We start from the raw sequence: 25,134 nt of genomic DNA, 5'->3' as shown, positions 1-25,134 counted from the left end.
GTCATCTGACCAGAGCACCTTCCTTCATACATTTTTGGAGTTTCCCAAAGCCTTTTGGTAAACTCAAAATGTGTTTTTTGTATTTTTAACACTAAATAATGGCTTTCTTTGGCCACTCTTCCATAAAGCCCAGCAAAATGTAGTTAATGGCTTATTGTAATCTTATGGACAGATACTTCAGTCTCTGCTGTGGAACTCTCCAATTCCTTTTAGGATTACCTTTGGTGTCTGTCCTGCCTATTTGATTAACGCCCTCCTTCCTCGGTCTTTGAGTTCTGGTGGGCGGCCCTCTCTTAACAGATTTGTTGTGGTACCATGTGCCTTCCATTTGAACATAATTGATTTAATGGTGATCCAGAGGCAATGTAAAAAATATTTTGATATTTTATTATAACTCCAACCTGACCTGTAATTCTCAACAACTTTGTCAATGATTTGTTTGTGAAGCTCCTTGATCTTGATGGGGTGATGCCTCTTGCTTGCCTTGTTCGCACAACAAGATTTCTATGCCGATTTTTGCCCCAATCTTCCTCTTCCAACATGCTCCGATTATCGTGATGGCTCTTAAGAAAATCTTATGAGATATTCCTGCTGTGTGGTGTGTTAATAGTGATCTAGTCTGCTGTCTGGAATGACATCAGGACCGCTCCGACCTCAAATCGGGGATATTCAACATGGATTGTCTTGGCCCCACTATCCTACCATGTGGCGTGTTCCATGTTGCAAGGTGACAGAAACATGGAAGGGAATTACTCTGAACTCACATTTGATCTTGAGAGGGATTGTGAGATTTCACATCTGAAATCAAACTGTGAGTGAAATCTGTTCTTGTGTGGTGCGGTGTGTTGTGTGGACCGAACCTCTTTTACCTACGATTTGTTATCGACACGTGTGGGGTCTCGCAGTCTTTGAAAATCAGCCAACTGTTAGACCAAATAATGTCTGCCTGGACAATTTTAAAATCCTATATATATATATACATATATACATATATATATATATATACATATATACATACACACACACACACACACATACATATATGTGTGTGTGTGTGTTCATTTCACCAACTTAGACTATTGTGTGCAGATCCATTAAATTAAAAAAGGTTAAAACGCATTTAAATTACAGCTTGGAATGTAACAAAATAGGTGAAACCATGGGGGGTGAAATTTTGCAAGGCATTGTAGATAATGAACATACAAAATTCAGTCACAAAATAATCAGGTAATTAACTCAAAGCACCTGCAAAGCCTTCCTGAGCCACCTAATGGTCTGTTCATCTGGGTCAGTACGTGACAGAATCATGGGGAAGACTGCTGACTGGACAGATGTTCAGAAGACAGTCATTGACACCCTGTACAAGGATGGTAATTCACAAAAGGTGTTTACTAAAGAAGCTGGCTTTTCACGGAGTGCTGTATCCAAGCAAATTCATAGAAAGTTGGAAGGTAAAGCATGTAATAGGAAAAGGTGATAGCAACAGCCTTGAGATGGTTGTCAAGAATAAGGTGTTACTCAGGAGGCTGAAGGGATATACACACCAACCTTTTCACATTGTAAAAAAAAAAAAAAAAAAAAAAAATCTATATATATATATATATATATATATATATATATATGTGTGTGTATTGTCCTCCTTTGGTTTGTTCTGCTTGACAAAAGCTTAACAGAATATGTTGAAATGTGTTGTTCTGATAAGAGGAAATGTTAAAACAATGTAGGTGTATCAATACTTTTACAGAGTTCTGTAGTATCTCACACAGTTTGCCACAATCTAAATAAATACAGGATTTATCAGGGACTGCAGAGACAGGGAGAGATAGTAGTGAGCTAAGAACTCTTTTAAATTAATTTAAACTCAAATACTTACAAATTAGGAATAATACGTACTCTGGAAAAACAAAGAAACATGTTCTCTCACCTAGGGCTGCAAGAACAAGAACTTTGTTTTTGTTCTTGCAGCCTTAGGCGAGAGAACACATTTCAGTGCAAAAGCCTCAGCAGAACATAACATTTACTGATAATAAACAAATGGCATTAATAAATCAGCAAAAAATTTATTAAACTATGAAAGTTAAAGGCAAGCAAAGATTTGAGCCCCTCCCTCCTTGAACCGTCACCTTAACGTGGTGGAGGGGTTTGAGTGCTCAAATGATCCTAGAGGCTATGTTGTCTGGGGCCTAAATGCCCCTGGTAGGGTCTCCCATGGCAAACAGGTTCTAGGTGATGGGTCAGACAAAGAATGGTTCAAGAACCCCTCATGAAGAACACAATATCGAGGCACGTGACGTCACCCGGTACGGCGGAGCCGGGGTCCCACCCTGGAGCCAGGCCTGGGGTCGGGACTCGTCGGAGAGCGCCTGGTGGCCGGGTTGCTCCTCACGGGACCCGGCCGGGCCAAGCCCGAACGAGAGACGCGAGGCCATCCTCCAGTGGGCCCACCACCTGCAGGGGGAACCGTGAGGGACCGGTGCAAAGAGGATTGGGTGGCGGACGAAGGTGGAGACCTCAACGGCCCGATCCCCGGATGCTTAGGCTGGCTCTAGGGACGTGGAATGTCACCTCGCTGGGGGGGAAGGAGTCTGAGCTTGTGCGGGAGGTCGAGAGATATCGACTAGAAATAGTCGGGCTCGCCTCCACGCACAGCGTGGGCTCTGGAACCCATCTCCTTGAGAGGGGTTGGACTCTCTTCTACTCTGGAGTGGCCCACGGGGAGAGGCGGCGGGCTGGTGTGGGTTTGCTTGTTGCCCCCCAGCTCAGCCGTCTCATGTTGGGGTTTACCCCAGTGGATGAGAGGGTTGTATCCCTGCGCCTTCGGGTTGGGGAGAGGTCTCTGACTATCATTTCAGCCTACGGGCCGAGTGGTAGTGCAGAGTACCCTGCCTTCTTGGCGTCCCTGTCGGGGGTGCTGGATAGTGCCCCTCCCGGGGACTCCATTATTCTGCTGGGGGACTTCAACGCCCACGTGGGGAACGACAGTGACACCTGGAGAGGCGTGATCGGGAGGAATGGCCTCCCTGATCTGAATCCGAGTGGTGTTTTGTTATTGGACTTCTGTGCTAGTCACGGATTGTCCATAACGAACACCATGTTCAAACATAAGGGTGTCCATCAGTGCACTTGGCACCAGGACACCCTAGGCAGGAGGTCGATGATTGACTTTGTTGTCGTATCATCAGACCTTCGGCCACATGTTTTGGACACTCGGGTGAAGAGAGGGGCTGAGCTGTCCACTGATCATCACCTGGTGGTGAGTTGGATCCGCTGGAGGAGGAGAAAGCCGGACAGACTCGGCAGGCCCAAGCGCATAGTGAGGGTCTGCTGGGAACGCCTGGCGGAGCCCTCGGCCAGGGATGTATTCAACTCCCACCTCCGGGAGAGCTTCGACCAGATCCCGGGGGATGTTGGAGACATAGAGTCAGAGTGGACCATGTTCTCTGCATCTATTGTCGATGCTGCTGCCCATAGCTGCGGCCGTAAGGTCTGCGGTGCCTGTCGTGGCGGCAATCCCAGAACCCGGTGGTGGACACCGGCAGTAAGGGATGCTGTTAAGCTGAAGAAGGAGTCCTATCGGCTGTGGTTGGCTTGTGGGACTCCTGAGGCGGCTGACGGGTACCGTGAGGCCAAGCGTGCTGCGGCCCGGGCTGTGGCAGAGGCAAAAACTCGGGCCTGGGAAGAGTTCGGTGAGGCCATGGAGAAGGACTACCGGTTAGCCTCGAAGCGATTCTGGCAAACCGTCCGACGTCTCAGGAGGGGGAAGCAGTGCTCTGCCAACACTGTTTATAGTGGGGACGGGAGACTGCTGACCTCGACTGAGGACATTATCGGGCGGTGGAAGGAGTACTTCGAGGATCTCCTCAATCCTGCCATCACGCATTCCGTGGTGGAAACAGAGGCTGGGGACTCGGGGTTGGACTCTTTCATCACCCAGGCTGAAGTCACCGAGGTGGTTAAAAAGCTCCGCGGTGGCAAGGCTTCGGGGGTGGATGAGATCCGCCCTGAGTACCTCAAGTCTCTGGATGTTGTAGGGCTGTCATGGTTGACACGCCTCTTCAACATTGCGTGGCGGTCGGGGACAGTGCCTCTGGACTGGCAGACTGGGGTGGTGGTCCCCCTTTATAAGAAGGGGGACCGGAGGGTGTGTTCCAACTACAGGGGGATCACACTCCTCAGCCTCCCTGGTAAGGCCTACGCCAGGGTATTGGAGAGGAGAGTCCGACCGATAGTCGAACCTCGGCTTCAGGAGGAACAGTGTGGTTTTCGTCCCAGCCGTGGAACACTGGACCAGCTCTATACCCTCTACAGGGTGCTCGAGGGTTCATGGGAGTTTGCCCAACCGGTTCACATGTGTTTTGTGGACCTGGAGAAGGCATTCGACTGTGTCCCTCGTGATGCCCTGTGGGGGGTGCTCCAGGAGTATGGAATCGGGGGCCCTTTATTAGGGGCCATCCGGTCCCTGTATGAGCGGAGCAGGAGTTTGGTCCGCATTGCCGGCACTAAGTCGGACCTGTTCCCAGTGCATGTTGGACTCCGGCAGGGCTGCCCTTTGTCGCCGGTCCTGTTCATAACTTTTATGGACAGGATTTCTAGACGCAGCCAAGGGCCGGAGGGGGTCTGGTTTGGGGACCAGTGGATTTCGTCTCTTCTTTTTGCGGATGACGTGGTCCTGCTGGCCCCCTCTAGCCAAGACCTACAGCATGCGCTGTGGCGGTTCGCAGCCGAGTGTGAAGCGGCTGGGATGAGGATCAGCTCCTCCAAGTCCGAGGCCATGGTACTCGACCGGAAAAGGGTGGCTTGTCCTCTTCAGGTTGGAGGGGAGTTCCTGCCTCAAGTGGAGGAGTTTAAGTATCTCGGGGTCTTGTTCACGAGTGAGGGAAGAATGGAGCGGGAGATCGACAGACGGATTGGTGCAGCTGCCACAGTAATGGGGGCGCTGTGCCGGTCCATTGTGGTGAAGAGAGAGCTGAGCCGAAAAGCAAAGCTCTCAATTTACTGGTCGGTCTACGTTCCTACCCTCACCTATGGCCATGAACTTTGGGTCATGACCGAAAGAACGAGATCACGGATACAAGCGGCTGAAATGAGCTTCCTCCGTAGGGTGGCCGGGCACTCCCTTAGAGATAGGGTGAGGAGCTCGGCCATCCGGGAGGGGCTCGGAGTAGAGCCGCTGCTCCTCCACATCGAGAGGAGCCAGTTGAGGTGGCTCGGGCATCTATACCGGATGCCTCCTGGATGCCTTCCTCGGGAGGTGTTCCAGGCACGTCCCACCGGGAGGAGGCCCAGGGGACGGCCCAGGACACGCTGGAGGGACTATGTCTCTCGGCTGGCCTGGGAACGCCTTGGGCTCCCCCTGGAGGAACTGGAGGAGGTGTCTGGGGAGAGGGACGTCTGGGCGTCTCTGCTGAGTCTGCTGCCCCCGCGACCCGGTCCTGGATAAGCGGAAGACGACGAACGAACGGACGAACGAACGAGATTTGAGTCACTGTAATGTTACTTAAACTGCATAGATCAATGGTAGTTTATGGTTGGAAAATGTAAAAAGTAGATTTGATTTGAAATGTTGCATTTGATGTAGTTTCCTTTTTAATAAATTCCACCAACTAAAAGTGAAAGCACTAGTTCATTTCTATTGGTCTCTACAGACAGATTTGTATCTGTTTTTCATTTATTTTCGTCAATGGAAGCCTGTTATACAGGTCCTTCTCAAAATATTAGCATATTGTGATAAAGTTCATTATTTTCCATAATGTCATGATGAAAATTTAACATTCATATATTTTAGATTCATTGCACACTAACTGAAATATTTCAGGTCTTTTATTGTCTTAATACGGATGATTGTGGCATACAGCTCATGAAAACCCAAAATTCCTGTCTCACAAAATTAGCATATTTCATCCGACCAATAAAAGAAAAGTGTTTTTAATACAAAAAACGTCAACCTTCAAATAATAATGTACAGTTATGCACTCAATACTTGGTCAGGAATCCTTTTGCAGAAATGACTGCTTCAATGCGGCGTGGCATGGAGGCAATCAGCCTGTGGCACTGCTGAGGTCTTATGGAGGCCCAGGATGCTTCGATAGCGGCCTTTAGCTCATCCAGAGTGTTGGGTCTTGAGTCTCTCAACGTTCTCTTCACAATATCCCACAGATTCTCTATGGGGTTCAGGTCAGGAGAGTTGGCAGGCCAATTGAGCACAGTGATACCATGGTCAGTAAACCATTTACCAGTGGTTTTGGCACTGTGAGCAGGTGTCAGGTCGTGCTGAAAAATGAAATCTTCATCTCCATAAAGCTTTTCAGCAGATGGAAGCATGAAGTGCTCCAAAATCTCCTGATAGCTAGCTGCATTGACCCTGCCCTTGATAAAACACAGTGGACCAACACCAGCAGCTGACACGGCACCCCAGACCATCACTGACTGTGGGTACTTGACACTGGACTTCTGGCATTTTGGCATTTCTTTCTCCCCAGTCTTCCTCCAGACTCTGGCACCTTGATTTCCGAATGACATGCAGAATTTGCTTTCATCCGAAAAAAGTACTTTGGACCACTGAGCAACAGTCCAGTGCTGCTTCTCTGTAGCCCAGGTCTGGGGAATGCGGCACCTGTAGCCCATTTCCTGCACACGCCTGTGCACGGTGGCTCTGGATGTTTCTACTCCAGACTCAGTCCACTGCTTCCGCAGGTCCCCCAAGGTCTGGAATCGGCCCTTCTCCACAATCTTCCTCAGGGTCCGGTCACCTCTTCTCGTTGTGCAGCGTTTTCTGCCACACTTTTTCCTTCCCACAGAGGTGCCTTGATACAGCACTCTGGGAACAGCCAATTCGTTCAGAAATTTCTTTCTGTGTCTTACCCTCTTGCTTGAGGGTGTCAATAGTGGCCTTCTGGACAGCAGTCAGGTCGGCAGTCTTACCCATGATTGGGGTTTTGAGTGATGAACCAGGCTGGGAGTTTTAAAGGCCTCAGGAATCTTTTGCAGGTGTTTAGAGTTAACTCGTTGATTCAGATGATTAGGTTCATAGCTCGTTTAGAGACCCTTTTAATGATATGCTAATTTTGTGAGATAGGAATTTTGGCTTTTCATGAGCTGTATGCCAAAATCATCCGTATTAAGACAATAAAAGACCTGAAATATTTCAGTTAGTGTGCAATAAATGTAAAATATATGAATGTTAAATTTTCATCATTACATTATGGAAAATAATGAACTTTATCACAATATGCTAATATTTTGAGAAGGACCTGTACAAGAGGAAAGTAAAAGACAGGACAAAAAAAGGGAATTAAACTAATAAGGAAAACTGAATTCCCACAACATCTGAGTAAAAAATATCCATTTCCATTCGGAATTATTTATTTAGTACCTAAGCTAAATTCGAAATGACATTATTAGTCAGTAACAATCTTCTGATTAACCTGGGTGTCTATTTTGTCCCACTATGTTTCTGCTGCTTAACTAATTTACGGTAATGATTTTCCACAGCCAGCCAAGTGGCAGTCAGTACTGGGGATTTAATCTGCTTCCTCCTGAGAGATCTATACTTCCATTGAATCAGCACGTTTAAAAGCTGCACCCAGACACAGCCTGAGCTTGTCTCATGATAAAGCTGTACTTCAACACTGTCCAACATAATGTGTCGAAATGGAGTTCAATTTATAAAGCGCAGTGCACAATATCCACCACATAGCATACACAGGTCAGTGAAGTAGACATTGAGGCCCAAGCTACAAATTCATCTACTTTAGACAAAATATCAGATGCACCAAGAACTTGACTGGTGGGATTTTTGAGGGGTTATTTCGTGACATCCTTGATGAATTGTCATTGTTTTCTTGCAGTAATTTTGGCCACTGGTTCAGTGTTTTTTTTTTCCATTTGTGGATAATGGCTCTAACTGTGGTTCATTGGAGTCCCAATGTCATATTTGGGTGGTAAATGGCTCAAGAGTAGAGCAAACTAAAGGGAGAACGTTTAATAGAAAAACCAACACACATACGAAGAACTTACAGAACTCAGGCAAAACTAGCAGGTGCAACTGGAGACATGGAGAAAACTATCATGACCCAGAGAAACAGACCAAATGGCATATAAACGGAAGGAACCAGTTAGGAACAAAGAGAATTGGTAACTATATAAACTGAGGCATGGGTAGGGAAATGACAGGCAAACCAGGAGAGCTCATCAGAGGGAATGAATTGCAGCTGGGGCAGAAAGAAGTCAGTGCAAGAAGAGGAACAGTGGAGCAGCTGAGAGAGAAGAAAAGAGCAGAGCAGAGTAGGGGAGAAATGACAAATAAACATGAATAAAACTAAACATGAAGCCCTGGGGAAAATGCCAAACAGAGATCTAAGGGTAAACGATCTAAATGTAAAGGGATCACATGAAAAGCTCAAAGAATGAACTACAGAAATACACTTAACAATAATGAGCACAAGGGAATGAACAATATGGGAAAACCTAGGTGTCAAAATGACAGAATATGGCAAGACCTATAAAACATAAGCAAAATGCTATAAAACATAAATACAAATTAAAAACCGTAACCTAACACCTCAGGATCTTTACACCCAAAGCCTTAAAAATGGCCTTGTGTCCCTTTCCAGACTGATAGATGTCCAGAACTTTGTTTCTCATCTGCTCTTACATTTCTTGACATTAGAGGCATAAAATGTTTCTGTTTGGGACTTTTTGCGTACTTCATGTTTTCAGACAGGTTTTTATTGAATAATTTCTTAATTCTCCAGGTCTGGCTGTCATCCAGCATGTGTGGCTGGTGAAACTGAACCAAAAACTGCCATAAGTCATAAATAATAATGGTTTTACTTAGGGGAAGGTTGGTTTGGATAGTTTTCTCCTTAGTATAAAACTCATAGAAAACTGCATTATGTGTTTACCTAGTTTATATCTATCTGATATTAAAATGAGGTTGATGTTCACAAACATTTAAGCGTGACAAAAAAGCAAAATCAGAAGAATTAATGTGGCGAATACTGGACACTGTTCATTTTAGTTCTTAAAGATACATTAGAATTTGGAAAATCAGTATGGAGAGGTGAAAGCTTTGAAAAGTTCATCTTTTTTCAGTGTCACATTAAATACTGGAGACATCAGTTGAATATAACGAGAAACAGATTATGATAAAGGTGAAGGCACAATAAATCAAAGATGTCCAATGGTGGAACTAGACTTTTACACAAGCGTAGGTGACAAGGCCTTATCAGTGGGTCCATTTACTAATCAAAGAAAAAATATTATATTGCTGTAACCTGATACCTAAAGAACATGCCTTCTTACAATCATTAGGCAGATTCTTAAACTATAGGTTACCATTTTTGAGCTTTAAACTGAACTAGGACCCACATCTTAACAGGGGAGCAAAGATCAAGAGAACATCATCATGGAGCTGGTCTTTGAGGAGCTAACGATTTAGTAGGTAAGATTAGCTCGTGCTGTCTGGAAGGTTTACCACTTCACTGTTGCAGATGCCAGAACTTCACTGACCTTTTTAAGTTGCTCTCAAACATCAGAGTTTCTATCGTAAGAAAACCCCCACCTCCTATTTGTAGCACATGGCATCCTTCTGCAAGTTTTCCCTGTCTGTTTACCTCATAAGTCAAAATAACGCAGAACAAAACTTTTGCTTTTGCCTCAGTTAAAACGTCACAGTCTTCTCTGGACGTACTTTCCATATTAGCAGATTTTCAAACTTAAGCTCAATGATTTTGTGTTCAGAATAATAGCACTCCAACTAGACAATTCAGTTCAATCACTGTTCTTGGTAGAAATCATATTACCACATGGTATTTAATTTGCTAGTAGGTATAGTAAAGTCATAGAAAACGAGTCTGTGTGACTGAATAATTGGTTGAAAGCGGCATGTTCAAACTAATAGCAGTGTGGAGTTCAATTACTGAAGTCATTCATTAGGTGAAGAAACATGTGGCCCTTATTTAAAGATGATGCCAGCAAATGCTCTACATACATTTCTCTCTGAAAACCTGACAAGAATGGATCAGTCCAGGTATTGTTCAGAAGAACAGCATACTTTGATTAAGGCGTTGGATAGAGAAAGGAAAATGTATAAAGAAGTGCAGACAGCAATTTGCTTGGATAAAATTATCTCCTGTGCTATAAAATGCAAAGTAAAAGTAGAGAGACATGGAAGAACACTAAAGACTACTATTGGAATGGATCTAAGAATACCTAGAATGGTAAAGACTTAGCCAATGATCAGCTCCAAGGTGATCAAAAAAGGTTGAAAGGTAACAGTGAGTACTTTGACAACTAGAAGAGGCCTGTGTGAAGCTAGTATATCAGCAAAAAGCCCCCGCGAAGTCCCACTGTAAAATAAAAGACGTGCTGAAGAGTATGAAGTTTTCCAAAGAACTCATCAAATGGCCTGAAAAGAAATAAGGAAACATTTCATGGACTGATACATATACGTATGCTTGTTCTTTTTGAATCCAGGGGCCCCAGACAATTTGACATACGACCCCCAAACACAGAATTTATGCCACAGTTCAGTCTGAAGACAGTGAAGCATGGTGGTTCAAGCATAATGATATGGGGATGTTTCTGTTACTATGGTCTCAGCCTATTTATCGCATGCAAGGGATCATGGAACAGTTTGCAGACATCAAAATTGTTGAAGAGGTCATGTTGCCTTAAGCCGAATGGGAAATGGCCTTGAAATGAATGTTTCATAAAGAGAACTACACCAAACAAACCAGTAAGGGAGCAGCATCTTGGTTCCACATCAACAAAATCAAAATTCTGGAGTGGCCAGGCCAATCCCTGAACCTTAATCCGAAGGCTCCGAGAATCCAAGAATGCTGTTTCTGAGGCAAAACCTAAGAAATGCAGAGGAATTGCGGAATGTTGTCAAATCATATTGGGCTGGAATACCTATCATCAGGTGCTAGAAGTTGGTCAATTAACCCAAGTGTGTATGTTTGGATAATTCAGTTGTTTTAGTATTGATAATACCTAAATATTAAACCTATCAACCACCTGTGGTGGCAAATAGAGTCTCCTGTCAGGTTCCAGAGGTGGCCAATGCTACCCTGGCCACCTCCTCTAGCGCCGCCCATGAATGTATCCTCATGTTAAGTATATATTAGGTTTATAGCAGTTCAACGGCTTCTGTATTTGAGTACTACAAAATCCAATATGTCCAGTCTTTCAGTTTATATGACACGAACAGTTTAGTTTGTAAAGTGTTTGTAATTGGGATAAACACTGCAAACAATTTAAGACGACAAAGGACTTGGCTTCTGCTATTTACCTGGTCTTGTGTGCACTGTGTTAAAAGGCAAATTTTACCTAAAGACAACAAGTTTATTTTTAATCAGAGTTTATCAATTTCAAAAGTCGAGAAATATTCTAAAATTCATTGGATTTTGTCACTTCTCCCAGCAAACATACCCTAAACTAAGCCCTGACTCTGGAGGACCAGAAGCCTTCCATGTTCCTATGATTCTCTCTTTGTTTTTTTCCCGTGCTAATGATGTCTTTTCGTTCGCCTTCATTTAAGGGAACCCTCGAGCTGAAGCCAAGTTCCTCCTCTGTGTGTTCCTGGATCCCTAGCCACAAACCATCTACATCAGCAATAACCTTTGGATCTCCATTCTACAGCTCGCAACCTCAAGACCACTTTTCTTCTTCATCCTCAGTGCAACCTGTTTGCCCTCCAGCGCTCACATCTCCACCTTCACCCCTAACTAATTCATTGCCCTCCATCTCTACCACCGACAACCACCATACAGACCTCTCTCTTCGGGTTCCACTCGTTCTCCCCCAGCGCTCATTCTCTGCATCAACTAGTAAACCTCCTCCATTCCTTCATCATCATTTCCCTACAATATTTCCTTTACACACATCTTGCTCTCCTCCTCAGTGACGCCTTTTCTTCTGTTGCTGTGAGTATTTGTGCCTGTCAGGCATACTGTGAGCAGCGCAGACTCCGCGGCTTCATAGTCGAGCGTACCAATTTCCTACATTGCTGGTGACAAATTCCCACATTTTCCATACTTTCTGCCATGGCGTCTTTGGACGGGGAGGCAGAACTAATTTGCCGTGTAGCTTTGGAAAAACAAAAGAAAACAAGGCAGTGTTAAGACATTAAACCACACAGGGATGAAGGAAAGGATTAGACCTGTCAGTGCCAGGCAGAAAGTGGCCATTACTCTGCGCGTACTCGACACCAGCTGCTCGGAGCATGGCATCACATATAAAACATTTCAAGGTGTAGACTTTTTCCCGCCAAGCAATTTATTGTATGCACACGCAGTCGTAAAAATTGAGCTTGGCGCAGACATGTCCGGGGGAATCAAGGGGACCTCAAACACGCAAACAATTAGATAAAAAATACTCTGCTGACTCCCTGACATTTACAAAGTCACATGGACCTGGACCCCAGAAACAGACAGAGCATTCCAGGAAGGAGAAGTTTGCACATGCACCCATCCTGGGTGCATGTGCCCGAGCTGTACTTTCCCAGCATTCAACTTCATCCTTGTGCCCTTTTTTCTTGCCGCCTGTCCCCTAAAGAGTGTAACTACAACGTAAAGTATTGCAAGCTCTAAACCATAAAACTGTTCTGCCAGGCAGCATTAGTTGGAGGGGGAAAAACATCCTGTGATGGTCTGGACTGATCACAAAAATCTATCCTACTTGCAGTCTGCTTAATCCCTCAACTCCTGTCGGTCTCGTTGATCTTCATTTTTTTCTTGTTTCACCTTCTCCATCTCTTATCGTCCAAGTTCCAAAAACATTAAACCCAGTGCCCTGTCTTGCAGGTTCCCCTAAGACGACAATGACAATTCCCCAGCTCCCATTTTCCATAACAGTTGTATCATTAGATCTCTTTCCTGGAAAATGAAGGATGTCATCAAACAAATTCAACAGTATGAACAAGATCTGGGAACTGGTTGACCCAATTGCACCTATGTCCCTTCATCCAGAGCATGTCTGATTCACTGGCAAGACAAGTTTATTTATATAGCACATTTCAGTAGCAAGACAATACAAATTGCATCACATGAAGGAAAAAAATTATAAATAGGCAAAGTGCATTACAGTGACATAAAGTAATTAAAAAAAATAAAGCGAATAGAATGATGGATAAAAAAATGAAAGGAAAATTGGACTGAAAACTTAATGTTTAGATGACACAGTGAAAGGCCACCTTGAACAAATAAGTTTTTAATCTTGATTTGAAGCAACTTAGGGTTTCAGTGCTTTTAGAGTTTTCTGGTAGTTTACTCCAGATTCATGGAGCATAAGAACTAAAAACTGCTTCTCCATCTTTGGTTCTGGTTCTGGGTATGCAGAGTAGGTTTGAGCCAGAAGACCTGAGAGGTCTGGGTGGTTGATATACTGACAACAGGTCTGTCATGTATTTTAGTGCTAAGTCATTCAGTGATTTATAGACTAACATAAGTATTTTAAAGTCTATTCTTTGAGATACAGGGAGCCAGTGTAGGGACTTTAGAACCAGGGTGATGCGCCCCACTTTCTTGGTTTTATTAAGGACGTGGGCAGCAGCGTTCTGGATCAACTGCAGCTGTCTGATCGACTTTTTAGGCAGACCTGTGAAGATACCATTGCAGTAATCAATTCTGCTAAATGAACGCATTAATTAGTTTTTCAAGGTCCTGCTGAGACATTAGTCCTTTAATCCTGGAGATGTTCTTTAGGTGATAGAAGGCCGACCTTCTTACTGTCTTTATGTGCCTCTGAAGGGTCAGGTCTAAGTCCATCACTACACCCAGATTTCGAACCTGATTGGTGGTTTCCAGCTGTATTAACTGAAGCTGTGTCCTACCTTTTTAATGCTCTTCCTTTTGTCCAAAGATTATTACTTCAGTTTTGTTTTGATTCAGCTGAAGAAAATGTTGGCACATCCATGCATTGATTTCTTCAAAGCATTTACCAAGCGCTTGAATGGGTTCATAGTCACCTGATGACATCGTAACGTATAGCTGTGTGTCATCTGCAGAGTTATGATAACTTACGTTGTTGTTTATTATAATCTGAGTAAGGGGGAGCATGTAGATATTAAATAAGAGGGGCCCAAAGATAGACCCTTGGGGAACGTCACATGTGATTTTTGTGGTATCTGATTTAAAGTTACCTACGGGCACAAAAAAGTCCCTGTCCTTCAAGTAGGATTTAAATCAATCGAGTGCTCTACCAAAAAGGCCGACCCATTTTTCCAGGTGCTCTAATAAAATGGACTGATCAACAGTGTTGTATGTTGCACTAAGATCCAATAATACCAGCACTGTGGTTCTTCCACAGTCTGTATTTATACGGATGTCATTAAACACCCTGACAAGGGCAGTCTCTGTACTGTGGTGAGCACGGAGCACTGGATTGACACAACCAAATCCACCTGTTCCCCTGGAAACAGATGAACCACAGCTCACCTCATCAATAAATGATTCTGGTGGCCTAGCATCCATAAAGATGTCAGACAATACATCCTCACCTGTTCTGTATGTGTCGGGAGCAAAACCATAACTGAATCTCTTACTGGACTTTTTCAACCCCTCATCATACCCAGTTGACCTTGGTCTCACATTGCTATTGTTTCCTTCATGGAGTCCCCCAGGAGGTCCTCTCTGACTGGGGCCTCCAGTTCATTTCTCCCCTTTGGAAACAATTCTACACTGCTCTTAATACTAAAATCAGTCTCACATCTGGTTTCTATCCACAATCCAATGGCCAAACAGAACGTATTAAACAAGAACTCAAAGCTTCTCTCAGATATGTCACCTCCACCAACCCATCCGATTGGGTCGAGTTCCTGCCCTGGATTGAGGATGCACACAACTCACATATTCCATCTGCTCCTAGGTTTCTCTGATCTCTTGTGTTTTTATGAAAAATCTAACCCTAGCCTCTCTTCCACATTTCAAAGGTTACCTCCTGGAAAGCTAGCTAGTTTACTTCCTTGACAAACACAAGTGCTCTGGCTTAAATTCAATACCCTCCTGGATCTCTATCTCACATACCTTCACCCCAAGGCTCCTCATCCGCTCCGTCCCCTTGGAAAACCTGTCCGCCATCTAACAAACCACTCCACACCCACTGATACAACCACCCCGGACCCCCTTACGTCTTCTGAGCCTGGATCACCACCTTCACAAGGAAGCCCTGACAATCTATCTCATTTTTATCACGTACAACTATTCAACTCGCTCACCACCTCTTCCTTCCCCAAGTGGCTTGCCATTTCCTGAACTGTAGAACCCTTCTGGATCCAACCCAAGACAAATCCTTTCTTGTAATAAACTATTACATTTGCTTGACACTTCTGGGGTTTTCTACATGTGGGTCAGAAAGCTTTCAAAAACCATGACACTAACTGGTAAATAAATTGCTTATTGTCATATAATCTTCCATGAAAACTACGGCCAGTTATAGAGTACAGCCTCCAAAAAAACTCCAACCTACCAAGGACATGAAAAAGATTGAACAAACTACAACCAACAAGAAAAGGAATATGCCTACCCAAGAAACCAGAACTCACCGAGGAAACCATTACCTTTAAATAAAACCACAACCTACCAATGAAACAACCCATTAAGATACCTACAAAAAAAAAGGAAACCATAACCAGCCAAAGGAAACTAGTAGCTAAGAAACTACAAACCATCAAGTAAACTACAATCTATCAATGAAACCACACCTTACTAAGGAATCTACAACCCACCCAAAATAAACACCATCTACCATTAAAACCACAAACTATAAAAGAAATTTTAACATTCCAAAGAAATCACAAACTCCCAAAGAAATCAAACTACAGAACATCAAGGAACCTGCAAACTATTACTTTACTATTATAAAGCCTACATCCCAGTAAGGAAACCACAGCAAAAAATAAAACAGCAGCCTTCCAATGAAACAAACAAGCACACACATACATAGAAACTAAAACCTATAATACAAAACTACGAATGCCCAAGATTAGTGCATCCTACCAAAGAAACCACAACCTCTTGGGAAAACTACAATCAACAGTATAAATAAAACTGCAACTAAGACACAACCACAACCTAAGAAAATACTGCAAAATACTAATACTAATAAGGGCATTTAAGACCAACAAAGTGACCTCCAAAAAGTATCAGAGGAAGGAAAAGAAGAAGTGTTAAAACACACTTCTTCTAACTTAAGACCTAAACAAACACGATTTATGAGGAACACTGATATTGCTTTGATTAAGGATATACAACTACCATGTCTTCTGAAACCCCCGCAACAGGGTCGTGGCAGATGGCTGCTCCCTCTGCAAGTTCTGTTGGAACTTGCTGTTCTCCCTGTTAAAAGAGAGTTTTCCTTTGCACTGTCCCCACTATCATGCTCAGAATGGGGTATTACTGCAAAGTTACCGACTCAGTGTAACTGTCCACTGTCACCGTGTGTTTCATCCGGAGAAGTGATTGCTGTAAAGTCAGTGACTTGATGCAGTTGAATCGATTTTCTTAGGAAACATTTTACTAATTGGCATAAAAGATCAAACTTGACAGCACTGTAAAGAGGATCTGTTTGTCTTGCAAAGTTTCTTGAGACAGCATCTGCTGTGAATCAGTGGTATATAACTAAACTGAATTGTACTTAATTGAGCTGCATTAGTTGTAGTAGCCATTTTGGCACTAGTAATGTTGTGACTCAACAATTGTTAGGTCCTTTCTTTTTTCAAACAAGTGGCTTTTGCATAGGCTGATAAAAACAGCTCTGGACCAGCCTATTTCTTCCCAAGCTATGTCTAAATCTTCACATTCAATAAACCATTGCCTCTCCTCACAGACTCTACAAAAAGCTTTAGCTTTGTTCATAATATGCTTGATGAAGTTTCAGCCATCACTAATCACAAGCCTGAATGTGTGCTCAAAGCAAGAAAAGGGATTTTATCCAGTTCACTTCACTGTGCCTGTGAAGTAACTTGCATCGTCACTGATGCATGAAACCATATTTTGGAGTAATCCCCAGAAGGTCACCTGCTAATTTCTTAGCAGCCCAGCCAGTTAGAGGCCCCCTGAGCTGAATGAGGCAGTGAATGACTAAAAAGTTAATGATTCTTTCACCTAACTTTAAAACAGAGCAGTTTAAGCATTCAAGACATTCTTTCCCTTATGTGAAATGATCTTTTGCAAAGCGCCTACAGTCCTAGTCTGTGTAAGAAACTTGTTCTCATCTTGTCTGATCTTGTTTCTATCCTTTTTTTTTTACTTTTTTGCTTTTGTTCCTTTAGCTTTACTCTGTATCTGAGTACAGACGGCCGGGTGTCTTCAATGTCCTTCTGATGTTCAGGGATTACCTTTAAAGCCAGCAAAGTTGGATTTGAGTTCAAAGTACTTTGCTGCAGGTACTTCTGCTGTATCTCTGAGTCCATCAGAACGCATCATAGATATCCCATGTATTTTCCTTGAACTCTTTCCAAACTAAAGAGAATTGATGGTTAAACAGCCACTGTCTATGAATACAATACATTTCTCTGCAGCATTCAGGCAGGTGTCTGTGAAGAAAAAGTTTAGCCAACCCAGTGAACAAAGCTAAAATTCTTCTTTTCCCTTTTTTTGGATTTCTTTTTGTTCCACTTCATTCCTCCTTAGACAATATCTCTACATCTTCTTTCCCGGTTCCTCTTTTCTGTACTAGGATTCAGGTCTTTGGACTGAGTTGGATTAATCTATGGAAGAAGTTTAATTTTGTGTCTGTAATGCATGACTATGTTTTGGATCAATATTGCATTTAAAGATCCAATTACAACCCATTTTCATTTTACTGGTGAGATCAAACCACTTTTTGTTTAAGCTCTCCTCACAATGCAATGCTCTCTAATAACAAGCCCACCACAACACAGATCTTTCACAACAGTGGGTAGGAGGTGCTTTTCCACATCTTCATCCTTAATTACATGTCAAATCCACCAGGAGTGTTTGTTGCTGGAAATCTCAGTTTTTAGGTTTCTTTTCTGACATAAACCTTTTTCAGGAACTTTGGTAATTTTTCAGAAACAGTTTTTCTGTATTCATGGATTCCACAGAACAAACCAGGGCCACATGAGATTACCAAAGCAAAAATCCACCTCAGAAAACATGTGCATGTTACAAGGTAGTACTATAGGTGGAGTTAAATGGTAGGAATGTGCATAACATTTCTTACAGGTTCAATATGTCTCACATTTGTTTCCTGTCATCTCACAGTTCAAACGCATTGACAACTGTTTCTGAACCTCCACAGAAACACTTTTTTTTTTTCAAATATTAGTATTCTTATTAAAAATTTTTTTGTTTAATTAATGTCCTATCTAGTTTTTGATTAACATTTTTTAAATTTTGATCATATTATTTGTATTTTCTACCTTACACTTGTTTATTTTTTGTGAAGCACTTTGTAACTCATGTTTTATAAGGTGTTGTTTAAACAAGTTATTATTGTTACTTAATAGTATTTAAGTGGTGTGAAAGCTGGAGATCTGTGTCCCCATATTTACAAGTCTGATGCAGCTACATTCCTGGAGAATGAGGAGTCTTCTAGTGTCAGGAGATGAAATTTCTGTACACACCCTGAATTTGGTCCCTCACAACAAATGTACACAACTGACAGACGGTAAAACAAAAGGTCCAGGAAATTAGGTTCCAGGGGGGAAAGGTTTGAGGGTCAGCTTTTTGTTGTTGAAACACTCTTTGATGTGCAGTTCCAATTCTCTTTCAAACTTGGTATGTGTATGACATTGAGCATGTAAAATTTTGGTCTAATCTAGCCAGACTATTCTCCCAGTATTTTACTGACTAATCAAAATGTTTGGCAACAAAAAGTACGTGTTGTTTTTGTTACAGATAAGAGTATTATTGATTTTAAAGGAAAACTGTCCCAAGTAGGTTTTTCTTAAATGCTCTGAGTGCTACTTGGCTTTTGGACAACTCTTCTGATTGTTCTTTGGACTCCTCGGTCAGAAATCCCATGAGGAGAATCTGGTAGTGGTGGTGTTTCTTAAACCTCCTCTTCCAACAATTCCAACCTCGAACATTTATAGGTTTATAGTTTACATCTGAAACCAGTGAAATCAGTATCTTTTGCAAAACTAAGGTTGAGGTTGAATACTTAAAAGAGCTCTTTGCTTTTATACATCGCAACATGTGACTTGTGCAATACATTGATAATGAGAAACCTTTATTTCAAGGTCATCACTTATCGGGATTGCTTTCTAAATACTTGCAAATTAAAGCTGGTTTCTTGGTTTTCCATACCTTTTTGCAGGTGCTTGTTGCATTCTTATTCCCTCAGCCATCATTCTTTACTAAACATGATGTATGGACTAATTTATTTTGATGTCTTTGTATTTGTGGATTACTTGGAGTGTTACGAACATATGAATTTTACTGTGGTTAGCCACATACTAGTCACCAAGTATGGTGTTAAATTCATGACAGAGGACCGTTTTGGTATTATCAGAGACAACAGTGAGATCACCTATGGCTTCTCTGTAAACACAACAAGGAGAAATGAGGCTAAGTTGTAGGACGAAGAGGTGAAATTAGTCTGAAATGTATTGTGTTACAGCTAACAAAGTAAGACCGATTTCCTTATTGACAATGAGCAGTTAGTTTTGTTTCCCACAGTTGCTGACAGATGGATAAAGAAGGTTTCTATTTTGTCAATCTGCCACATTACCCACTGCTCTTAAGGGGATTTTCAATCCCCTGCCCTGCTGTCCTCCTGACCTGTTTAGCTACAAAGGCTAAGGTGAGAGGAAGAAAGTCCGAGGTATTCTTGCTCCATCATCATATTGTACTCACCTCAGTAGCCAGGACAATAGAGGCCAGAGAGGTGCTGTGGAAGCTATGTGTGTGTGAGTGCTCTGAGACCTGCAGCAAGAGAACAGGAGGCTTGGAGAAAAGAAATACTGGACAAAGCAATCCTGTGTGTGGGTGGGTGGGTGTGAGAGAGAGAAAGAGAGAATGAGTGTGTGAGTAAGTAGAGTAGATTGATGTAACCGAGGGCTCCTGTACATCATTCATGTTGCCCACTGCCTACTGTGGGATATCGCTCTCTCATACCCACACAAATACACAGACCCACTGTGAACCTCAGCACTTTTCCCACTGGCTACTCCCTGCAGACTATACATCACCTCAGCATGGAGGAACCTCGGCAACCCCTACAAGTTATAGAGCTGACACACGCACACACGCCTGCCCCCATTCATCACTCGAGCTGTGGAACAATCGCAGAGACCCAACAAGTTGCAGCATGACATATTGATGACAGTAACACACACATATACACACACACACACTGTCACCAGTGGTGGTAGCTGTAGAGTTCAGGGGTGATGGTAGCTTTGTTGATGTATAGAAGTTCTGACCATCAATCTACATCTGTGTGTGTGTGGGGGGGGGGGGGGGGGTGTTTTAAGAGATTGATTTAGTCTGAAACACTGCGTAATTCACACAGAGAGGGGATTTAACCTGTTTTAAGCTATGTTTACTCCTGGTCTTAATGCAGCAGATTTTTTTGTTGATGTATATTATAAACATACTAAGAACGGTTTCGGAAGCCCTTAGCTGCTGGTTGTGATTTTTGGCTGATTTTGAAATCAGATTACAGAGCAAAAAATTTTTATTTGTGAAAAGTTAAATATGTTTTCTCCCTCATTTCAGAAAGTGAAACTCATATAGGTTGATCACACATAGAAGAAAATCTGTCAAGCCTTTATTTGTTGTAATTTTGATGATTATTCCTTACAAATAATGAAAACCCAAAATTCAATGTATTTGAAAAGTTCAATATTACATGATATCAATAAACATGAACTGTTCTTAAACTCCCTTGTAGATGGCTACATTGACTGTGGACTTCAGAAAACCCAGTGGACCAGAACCAGCAGATGACATGACACTCCAAACCATCACTGACTGTGGAAACTTAACACTAGACTTCAAGCAACCTGGATTCTGTGCCTCTCCTCTGGGACCTTGATTTCCAAATGAAATTCAGACTTTACTGTCATCTGAAAAGGGGACTTTGGACCGCTGAGCAACAGTCCAGTTTTTTTCTGACATTTCTGACATTGTCTCTGGGTCAAGAGTGACATGAGGAATGCAACATTTGTAGCCCATGCATAGGATTCATTTGTGCATTGTTGCTCCTGATGTGCTGACTCCAGCCTCAGTCCACTTTTTGTGAGCTCCCTGAAACTCTTGAATACATTTTGACAATCCTCCCAAGGCTGCAGTTATCCCTGTTGCTGCTGCACCTTTTCCAATTACATGTTTTCCTTCAGCCCAACTTTCTATGAATATACCATACCTTTTTCACATTATTCTGATTTTCTGAGGTTTTCAGTATCTTTTCAGTATCAAAATGTTTTAGCTTTACTTGTTTTGTGATAAGAGACCAGAATGGACAGTACAGAAGCTTATGTTGTAATTCAGTTTCAAAGCCCTGCTTAGGCAATAGCAGCGTCAATATGATCATCTACATACCAGAGACTGAAAAAAGGTTTAATTTCGGGTATATTCAGGTATTCTTAATATTACTAATTTGCATACCTTCTTCTTCTATTGTATGCACCATAATGACATTAACAATCACTACCTAATTTAAAATCAGCTTGAAAACAAAAGCACAATTAATAGTTTTTTATGGAATATAATTTAAATAAATCCAGGAAGGAGTTTTTGAACCAAATGTGCTCCAGTGTATTCCGGTTAAACAGAAGCTGCTAAAATTCTTTGTTCTAAATAATAGTAAAATTAATTATCATATTCAGCAGAGCCTGACAGCAGCACTTGTAAACATGGGTCATCCTTTCAAAAAGGCTGGAGAGACCAGAATTGTGTTTGTTGTAAATGTAAAGTGTCCAGACTGAATGACTAACTGGTGTTGTTTCAACATATTTATTTAGCTGTAAACGTTCCATATTTCACATAGAAGGAGATGAAAAATTATCAGTGTATTTTAGTTGAGAAGGAAATGCTTAAATTATGTACCTTGGATCATGAGAAATGAATAACCATGCACTTCCCTTGATCAATTTACCCCCTTGCCAGTTTGTACCCATATACCGTGCCTAAACATTCCCATTTTTCCCTGCCTACTTCCATTTCCTACTTGTAAACACAACTTCTCCTCCATGTACTTAAACTAGGCCACATTACTTTGTCAGGATTGCCTTTATTTTCTTGTTTGAGTCATCTAACCTCATTTCCTTTCAGATAATGAGTAAAATACAGAAAATGACTTAAAATTATTGGTTGTCGGTATATTTACACATGGCTGGTATGAAATAAAAGGTAGACGACATCATTTCAAGCCCGAAAAGTCAGGCACAAAACGATCAAAACTGCAAAAGTCTGAAATGGTGAAATTACAACTTTCTCCACATTCAGCAAAGACTGAAAGCTCTGTTGATTGAAAATAAACAAAGGTCAGTTATGAGCGGGAAGGTATAGCAAGCTTTTAAGCGGTTATGGTTTCTAAACCACAGTTTACTCCGGCTGTAAGGAGCCCACCTGCTACTTCCCCACCTGTTTCTTCGTACTGCTGGTTGGCTCTCTGACACATGCCTACCACACTTTTCCTTGGCTTAAAGGAAGAAAATATTTAACTCCCCTACTACCCTAACCCCTCTACCCTAAGTGACGGTGTGAAAACTAAGGAAAAGTCCCATTTCCAACGCTGTCTTCAAATTGCATTAAAATTATGTAATATTCTATGCAACAAACATATTTACTAGAAATCAAAATTTAGAAGGTGTTTATTTTTGAAAAATATGTGCACCACTAACTCCTGTTAATCATTTTTATTTGGATATAGTAAAGAAATTCCCTGGTCCTGTGCTACCATGGTATATTAACTCAAGGATATCAAACAGTGAGAATCCCCTACTGGCCCATGCCTTGCTTTACAGTTTACGTGGTTCAGTGAGAAAACAAATTTATTTACAAAGGCACAACACATAATCTGAAATTTAAAATATGTTCTACCACAAAGACACCCTTTCAAAGGTTCGTAAAGTCTCACGACCCCCAGCCCCACCTCGCCTTCCCTTTCTGCAGTATATGGATTGTATCTCTCCTCCTCTGTCATACACACACACACACACACACACACTCACATACACAAGCACTTTGCTGTCAAGCCCTATTTCACACAGACTGCCATGGGATAGGAGAGTTATTACAGTGAAGCAGCTCAAGAGAGGCTTCACAATGAATGTGATGAAAGGCCGAGGCAAAGGCTCCTGATGCTGCAGGTGGTGTTTACCCCTGCAAAGCTGTGTCACTGAAACTCTAAACACTTTAATTGGTTTTAGAATAAAGTTAGAGGGCTTTTCTCTTACCCTCTCAGACACACTGGGAAGCCATTTTGGAGATGGGAAGCTAAGACTGTGGATTGCTTAGTGCTACACAAAACATAGCATAACCACAACATGCTGGCCACCAACTTCTCATGGTTATTCATTAAGTAATACAATTATGAAATGGAAAATATCTGGTTCTCTAATGCAACTGTTGGACAGGTTAAAATTCTTACCACTTGTGTCAAAATGCTTTAAGCAATTCGGTACCAATTTTTTCTGGTTTTCAAAGGTGGTTTTCAAATGTTTTCTATCAAGTACCACCTCAGTGAACATCATTTTTTCCAAGTAGCATCATGCATCATACATTTTAAGACAATATCGTCCAGTGGGACTATAGAGTTTTCTCTGTGGTATGTCATAACAAAAAAAAAAAAAAAACATTGTTGAAAATGGGTTCAATAGGTTTCATTTTTACTCCAAAGCTGAAAATTTTAATATTTGTAGTCCAATAAATTAACAGAATGCTTCACATTGGTCTAAATATGATTTGATTTTGTTTAAAGCAAGCAGCTCTATTTTAACGTTAATTTGTTTGTATTTATGTTGCTAATAATGCCAACATTTCTTCTGAGTTCCACTAAAGGCACACCAAGTACCCGTGATACTGGTACCACAGTTTGAGAAATGTTCCTTCCACACAACTCACTGTAGAAAATCATTACTGATCCACATGTATAGATTAGACTGGAAAAAATGGATTTATGAGTTCAAACATTAAACATTAAAGTAAAAAAACTGATTATTTAAAAAAAATACATGATAAAATTAAGATGGTCTCTTTTTTAATAAATTTATTTCCCAAAGCAGAAAATGTTGGAAGAACAGGGACTGGTTTTGTAGATAATAAGAAAGGTAATATGTGCTTTGTTTAGATAACTTGAAAACAATCCTAAAGACATCTAAGGCAGATTCCTTTCCTTCAACATATTGAAGTGCTCTAACATCACATGGCCACTCCCAATGGGAACACTGCTTGGTCTATTGTGCAGATAAGCATCTGAAGGATTCCCGTTGATGTGGCGTAAACCAGCTTACTGGTCTCTATGGAGTCAAGCTGTAATATCAATATGACAGAGCAGGTTAGAAGCAGAAGTAAAGGCACTGTGGAAAGGAAAAGTAAATACTGCAACCTTCCCATACCTGTGGCTCTAATGAATGGCAAACAGCGACTTTGAGCTCTGGTAAACAGTTTCACAAGTCTGGCCAGAATAAAACAGCTCTGACCTGATACTGTTATGATTTGGGGTTTTTTGGTTTCTGGGATTTTGTTGGTCTTATTCATAGTTTAAGTTTTGAATCATGTTTCTGTTTATTTTCCTGGTCATGCTTTAGTTTTGTTGTCTTGTTCATATTTTGTCAAGTTTGGTTTTCGGATCTGGTTATGCTTTTGCTTCATGTTTTTCTAGTTTCTGTTAGCTTGTGTTCAAGAGTCTCTGTTTTGCTCCAGCCACGTTTTGTTCTGTTAATTCGGATCACCTGCACCTATTAATCTGTCTTCTTGTTTCACCTGGTCACACTACATAAATACACACCTGTTCTGTCATTCATTACGGAAACATTTCTCAGATCATGTCTTGTTTTTTGATCATGCCATGCCTGTCTCGCCTGCCCGTTTGTTGTTTTTTTCCTGCCTCCTGTGGAGAGTGAGTTTTTGTTATTAAACCTTTTGCACTTACCATCACGCTGCCTGCTCATCTGCATTCTGGGGTCCTATATCTCGCAAACCGTAACAGATACTCTAT

The sequence above is a fragment of the Girardinichthys multiradiatus genome, chromosome 23 (assembly GCF_021462225.1).
Source record: "Girardinichthys multiradiatus isolate DD_20200921_A chromosome 23, DD_fGirMul_XY1, whole genome shotgun sequence".
Classification (NCBI taxonomy): domain Eukaryota; kingdom Metazoa; phylum Chordata; class Actinopteri; order Cyprinodontiformes; family Goodeidae; genus Girardinichthys; species Girardinichthys multiradiatus.
The sequence above is the reverse complement of the archived record's forward strand: the minus strand, read 5'-3'. Positions refer to the sequence as shown.